The 6,092-nt window shown below is 49.1% G+C and overlaps 1 pseudogene; it reads right to left on the bottom strand.

The window, feature by feature from the left end:
• Nucleotides 1-761: 761 nt before the first annotated feature.
• On the bottom strand, nucleotides 762-3,291 carry LOC116545301 (annotated as a pseudogene).
• Nucleotides 3,292-6,092: the final 2,801 nt, after the last annotated feature.

The raw sequence follows: 6,092 nt of genomic DNA on the forward strand, positions 1-6,092 counted from the left end.
CACATTCCTACCCTGAAGTGATACACTGGGGACATTATACACCGGGGTCACTGACCACTTATAAAATTCCACAAACAGGCCCAGCTGGTCCCCTGCAAGTTTGGTAAATCGGATAAACCAAGGCTTACCTTCAGAAACAGATTCCCTACCAAGTAGCTGCCCAAGGCCCAAGCCAGCCCCAAGTTTGTGTGAAGCCTGCCTGCCATGTCCACAGCCCATGCCGACCCCTCTAGGAGCCGCTGGACTGCTTGTTCCTGGGATGTGACAAGCCCAAGACAGCTGCAGCCTTGCAGGACCACTATGCCCATCTGGAAGCAGTACCCAGGGGCCTATAGAAAGAAGAGGAGGTGAAACCAAGTGCCATAAAAATACGTTATTAGGCCAAACTACACACTATCAAAATGCTTTAAAATGTAGCAGGAGGGGCCGGGCGCGGTGGCTCAAGCCTGTAATCCCAGCACTTTGGGAGGCCAAGGCGGGTGGATCACGAGGTCAAGAGATCGAGATCATCCTGGTCAACATGGCGAAACCCCATCTCTACTAAAAATATAAAACATTAGCTGGGCATGGTGGCGCGTGCCTGTAATCCCAGCTACTCAGGAGGCTGAGGCAGGAGAATTGCCTGAACCCAGGAGGCGGAGGTTGCGGTGAGCCGAGATCGCGCCATTGCACTCCAGCCTGGGTAACATGAGTGAAACTCCGTCTCAAAAAAAAAAAAAAAATGTAGCAGGAGGAGATGTAAAGACTCAAAGAGGTATGAAGAAGTAACAATGGCTATCAGAATACACTAAAGAATCCACACTGCTTCTCCCTTTACCTGGAAAAGGAAGCTTCTAGGCTACCTCCTCCTCAGCTGTGGTGTCTTGGTATTACTGATATTCTGACACCAGGTCGTTCAGATTGCTCTCGGCCTCGGTGAACTCCATCTCATCCATGCCCTTGCTCGCGTACCAGTGCAGGAAGGCCTTGCGCCTGAACAGAGCTGTAAACTGTTCGGCATTGCGTTTGAAGAGCTCCTGGACGGCTGTGTTGTTACCGACGAAGGTGGCCGACATTTTTGGTCCCCAGGGTGGGATGTCACAGACGGCTGTTTTCACGTTGTGAGGGAGTCACTCAGCAAAGTAGCTGCTGTTCTTGTTCTGGATATTGAGCATTTGCTCATTCACCTCCCTTATAGACATGTGACCACTGAAAATGGCAGCCACGGTTAGGTAGTGGCCATGTCGAGGGTCACAGGTGGCCATCATATTCTTAGCATGGAACAGCTTCTGAGTGAACTCAGCCACGGTCAGGGCCCGGTACTGCTGGCTGGTCAGTGAGGCAAAGCCAGGTATAAAGAGGTGCAGCCCAGGAAATGGAACCATGTTCACAGGCAGCTTCGGCAGGTTGGCATTCAGCTGGACCGGGAAGTGCAAGCACGTGGTGACCCCATTCATGATAGCAGACACCAGGTGATTCAGGTCACCGTAGGTGGGTGTGGTCAGTTTTAAGATTCTGGAACAGACGTTATGGAGCGCTTCATTATCGATGCAGACTGTCTCATCTGCATTCTTTTTTTTGTTTTGAGACGGAGTTTCACTCTTGTTGCCCAGGCTGGAGTGCAATGGCGCGATCTCGGCTCACCACAGCCTCCACCTCCTGGGTTCAGGCAATTCTCCTGCCTCAACCTCCTGAGTAGCTGGGATTATAGGCACGCACCATCATGCCCAGCTAATGTTTTATATTTTTAGTAGAGACGGGGTTTCACCATGTTGATCAGGATGGTCTTGATCTCTTGACCTCGTGATCCACCCGCCTTGGCCTCCCACAGTGCTGGGATTACAGGCTTGAGCCACTGCGCCCAGCTCGTCTGCATTTTCTATGAGCTGGTTGATGGAAAGGGTGGTATTGTAGGGCTCCACCACAGTGTCTGACGCCCTGGGTGAGGGCAGGACACTGAATGTGTTTATGATCCTGTCTGGGTACTCCTCCCGAATTTCGCCCATGAAAAGTGTACCAATCCCAGACCCAGTCCCCCCACCCAGGGAGTGGATCAGCTAGAAACCCTACAAGCAATCACAGCTCTCAGCCTCTCTTCTCACAACATCCATCACCGACTCCATCAGCTCCGTGCTTTCCGTGTAGTACCCATTGGCCCAGTTGTTACTGGCCCCACACTGACCTGTAAGGTAGTACAGCCAGTCACTCGATGGCCAGGTAAATGGCGGTCACCACCACAATGCAAAAAGGGCCAAGTGTCACATGTGAGGTGAAAGCACCATTCACCCTGCATGTGGGGCAAATAAATCCCCCTCCCCCTAAGTTACAGGACAGCAGCCTTGCTTGGTAGAATCTAGATCAGGAGCCAATCCCGAGACAGCCAACAGCCGACTCGCTGCAGGTGGCTCCTGCCCATTCCCAGTCAATGGAAAGGCTGTAGTGGTGGCCCCAACTCAGCTCCTTGCAGCGAGATTACATCAGCTCCTCAAGTTGGGGGAGACAGCTGGGCCTTCCTCCCCCAAAGCCCGTTTAGGAAAGGGAGACTGAGTGACTCAGAGGATGGGAGGGCGTTCAGGGGCCGCGGTTCCACAGTTCCCACAGAGATGACCTTGAGGCACTCACTGACTTTGAACTGCCCTGGCTAAGGAGCCGCACCCCAGTCCTCAGCCACAGCTCACCAAAGATGAAGTTGTCTGGCCTGAAGATCTGCCCAAAGGGCCTCGAGCGTGTGGAGTCCATGGCGCCCGGCTCCAAATCCACGAGCACAGCGCGAGCCACGTACCTGCCACCTGAAGGGAATGGGAAGGCATCGGAAAGGAGAGGCCGGTATTCCCAGGAGAGCTATTGGGGCAAGACTGGAGTCTCACTGCTGGCCTCGTTGTACTACACATTGATGCGCTCCAGCTACAGATCACTGTCCCCACAGTAGGCGCCAGTGGAGTCGATGCCATGTTCATCAGATATCACCTCCCAAAACTGCAAGAGATAGAGAGGCCAGGCAGGCCAGGGCTGAGTCACAGAGCTCAGGGAGTTGCAGTTGCTCCAGTCCCTCTCCCACTTCCACCCCCACCCTCAGGCCGCTAAGTCCCTTGAGGTTCGACCTGGCAGTCTTGCCAGCCACACAGCTCCACTGCATCCTGGGCAGGGAGCCCAGGGACCATGATGCAGAGGTGCCACGCCTTCCACTGCTAACATCTTCACCGGCCACCCCACAGACCCTAGCTGTGCCCTTAGATTAGACCCCTGGCTGCCAACCTTTGCTCTGATATGGTTCCTGCAGTGTCCGGTTTGGGTGAGCATGAACTCCCTCATGGCTAAGTCAGGACTATGGGCAGCAGAAGAAACGTGAAAAGAAGCAATCACACAATGATTCAGCCTGCAGTCCGCCAATGCTTATGTTGCCCTGCGCCCACCTCCCGCAGCCTTGGATTGGGCTCCCAGAATAAGAAACAGCTTTACTTTTCCACAGGTGTACGCACCTGTGAATCCCTTGGAGTTTAACGTCTATGGGAGAGATCAGGTGGCCTTGCTGTGGTCCTTTCCACATTGGGGAAAGCTGTCAACTGGAGAACTTCTTCCCGTGTCTTCAGTAAGACCAAATCCCTAGCTGAGCTGAAACTGAATTTTCTTCCTGTGTGGGAGCGGAAGCCTTTTGTTTCCATGTTCACAGAGTGCCTTTGCACCTATCCTAGATTGATGACATCTTTTTGTGATTGATGAGATGAGTCCTTTCATCTCTTAGGAGATCTGTGGTTAGGAAAGGCTTTCTGTATGCCAACTCAACAGGACCTAATGATAAGTTTTCCTTTGGAGCAGCTCAAACCCATAGTAAGCTATGGGTGTTGGAGGTAGTCAGGCCTCTGATTTCGTTAGAGTCTTCCTTAGAGTATGATTAGTTTTTCCACGTTTCCAGAGGACTAGTCTCCACACAGAGCGAAGGTGATATTTGATTCCCAAAGCTGAGGATAGGTGTTGGGATATGCCTGATGTGAAAGATGGGCCATTGTCACCTTGCAGACTTTTAGATGATTCAAACTGAGAAATAATATCTTCTGGTGAACACTTTTCAGATAGCGTGGGGAACGCCTTGATCTAACCAGTGAAGGTAGCAGTAAGTATTAGCAAATATTTGAATGTCCTACACAAAGGCATTTGAGTAAATTAGAGTTTTCAGTCCTCACCTGGAGAGGATTCTCAATGTTAGACAGGTTAAACTAGAGGAGAAAATTCCTGGCTGTTTGGGTTATTTCAGGCACAGAGCTCAGGGCAGAGTCACCTGTTTTTGTGTCTTGGAAAGATTTATTGTCATAAACCAATGAGACATTAACTGAAACAAACAATCCTTTCTTGGGTGAAAAGAATCATGTAAGTGCTTAATTATTTTCCTATGATTAGTACTTGGCATTAGTAATGTATTACCATGAGTTAGCCAGCCGGAGGGGTTCTGGGCTAGACTGCATTCCCTGGCCCATTTTTCTTCTTCGAAGCATTCTGGCCCAGCTCTGCGTATGCCGACTAGCATGCCCATCAGCTTCATTGGTCCTTTCAGTGCAGTGACCTTGGCTACCCCATCTGCAAGGGCATTTTCTTTAACATGGTCGATCTCTCTTTTGATGTCCTCTGCAATGAATTATAGTCACTTTTCTTTGGCAGCCAAGCAGCATTCTAACAAGCTCAAAATCTGAGTGATGTTGTATGGAAAAGCCCTTCGTGATCAGGAGTCCCTACCCATTCCAAATTGCAGCATAAGTATGAAGCACTACAAAAATCATACTTAGAATCAGTGTAAATGTTAACTTTTAATCCTTTCTCAGTTGCAGAGCTCTGGTAAGTTCAATTAACTCAGCTTTTTGAGCTGAGGTAGAGGCTAGCACGGCTTGTGACTTGATTAACTTGTGCTGACTAATAAGAGTATGTCTAGCCCTCCTGTTTTCCTGATGCATAAAACAACGTGCATCTGTTAACCACTCTTCCTTGGGATGGTCAAGGAACTCATCTCAAGTCTGACCTGCTAGAATAAATTTGTTTCATAACCTGTGACATGGTTTGGCTGTGTCTCCAGTCAAATCTTATCTGAAATTGTAGCTCTTATAATTTCCATGTGTCTTCAGAGAAACCCAGTTGGAGGTAATTGAATTGGGTGGGGGCTTCCCATGCTGTTCTTGTGACAGTGAATAAGCCTCATGAAATCTGATGACTTTGCTTTTTTTTTTTGCTTGTTTTTTGAGACACAGTCTTGCTCTGTTGCCCAGGCTGGAGTGCAGTGGCACGATGTCGGCTCACTGCAGCATCTGTCTCCCGGGCTCAAGTAATTCTCCCTTCTCAGCCACTTGGGTAGCTGGGATTATAGGTACCCAGCAACATGCCTGGCTAATTTTTTTATTTTTAGTAGAGATGTGATTTCACCATATTGGTCAGGCTGGTCTCGAACTCCTGACTTCAGGTGATCCATCCAGCTTGGCATCCCAAAGTGCTGGGATTACCCCCCTTTATAAAGGGGAGTTTTTCTACACAAGCTGTTTTGCCTGCTGCCGCATAAGACATGTGACTTTGCTCCTCCATTACCTTCTGCCGTGATTGTGAGGCCTCCCCAGCCATGTGGAACTGTGAGTCAATTAAACCTCTTTTCTTTATAAATTACCCAGCCTCAGATATGTCTTTACTAGCAGCATGAGAACAGACTAATACAACCTGTATGCTGGAAAGGCTGGAAGCCCCTGCGTACTCTAGCAGACAAGTAGCTGGGTTTATGGTTTGGCAGACTTCAAGGGTTATGTCTGAAGTGTCTAGCAATAAGGCCTGATACTTTAATAAATGTTCTCTTGTAATCCACTGGTGCCCTTTAGTTTCCAGGACCACCTTCCCTTGGTGTGGGGTCAAAAAACCTTTAGGTGCTGTCCTAGTGTTTATTAGCCTTGCCTACTAGAAAAGTTGTAGCAGCAACCGTGCTAAGAAATCTAAGACACCCTGAGGCCACCTGTTCTATCTGCTCAGAAAAGTAGGCTATTGGCCTTGGATTGTTCCCTATGATTTTTTTCATGTGGGGCTGTTAAATAAATTTCAACTTCTAATGATTGAATACAATGATGAATATAATGAATATAGTATAATGA

This window comes from Sapajus apella, unplaced genomic scaffold, assembly GCF_009761245.1.
Source record: "Sapajus apella isolate SASKATOON/1434 unplaced genomic scaffold, GSC_monkey_1.0 scaffold257, whole genome shotgun sequence".
In the NCBI taxonomy this organism is placed as follows: domain Eukaryota; kingdom Metazoa; phylum Chordata; class Mammalia; order Primates; family Cebidae; genus Sapajus; species Sapajus apella.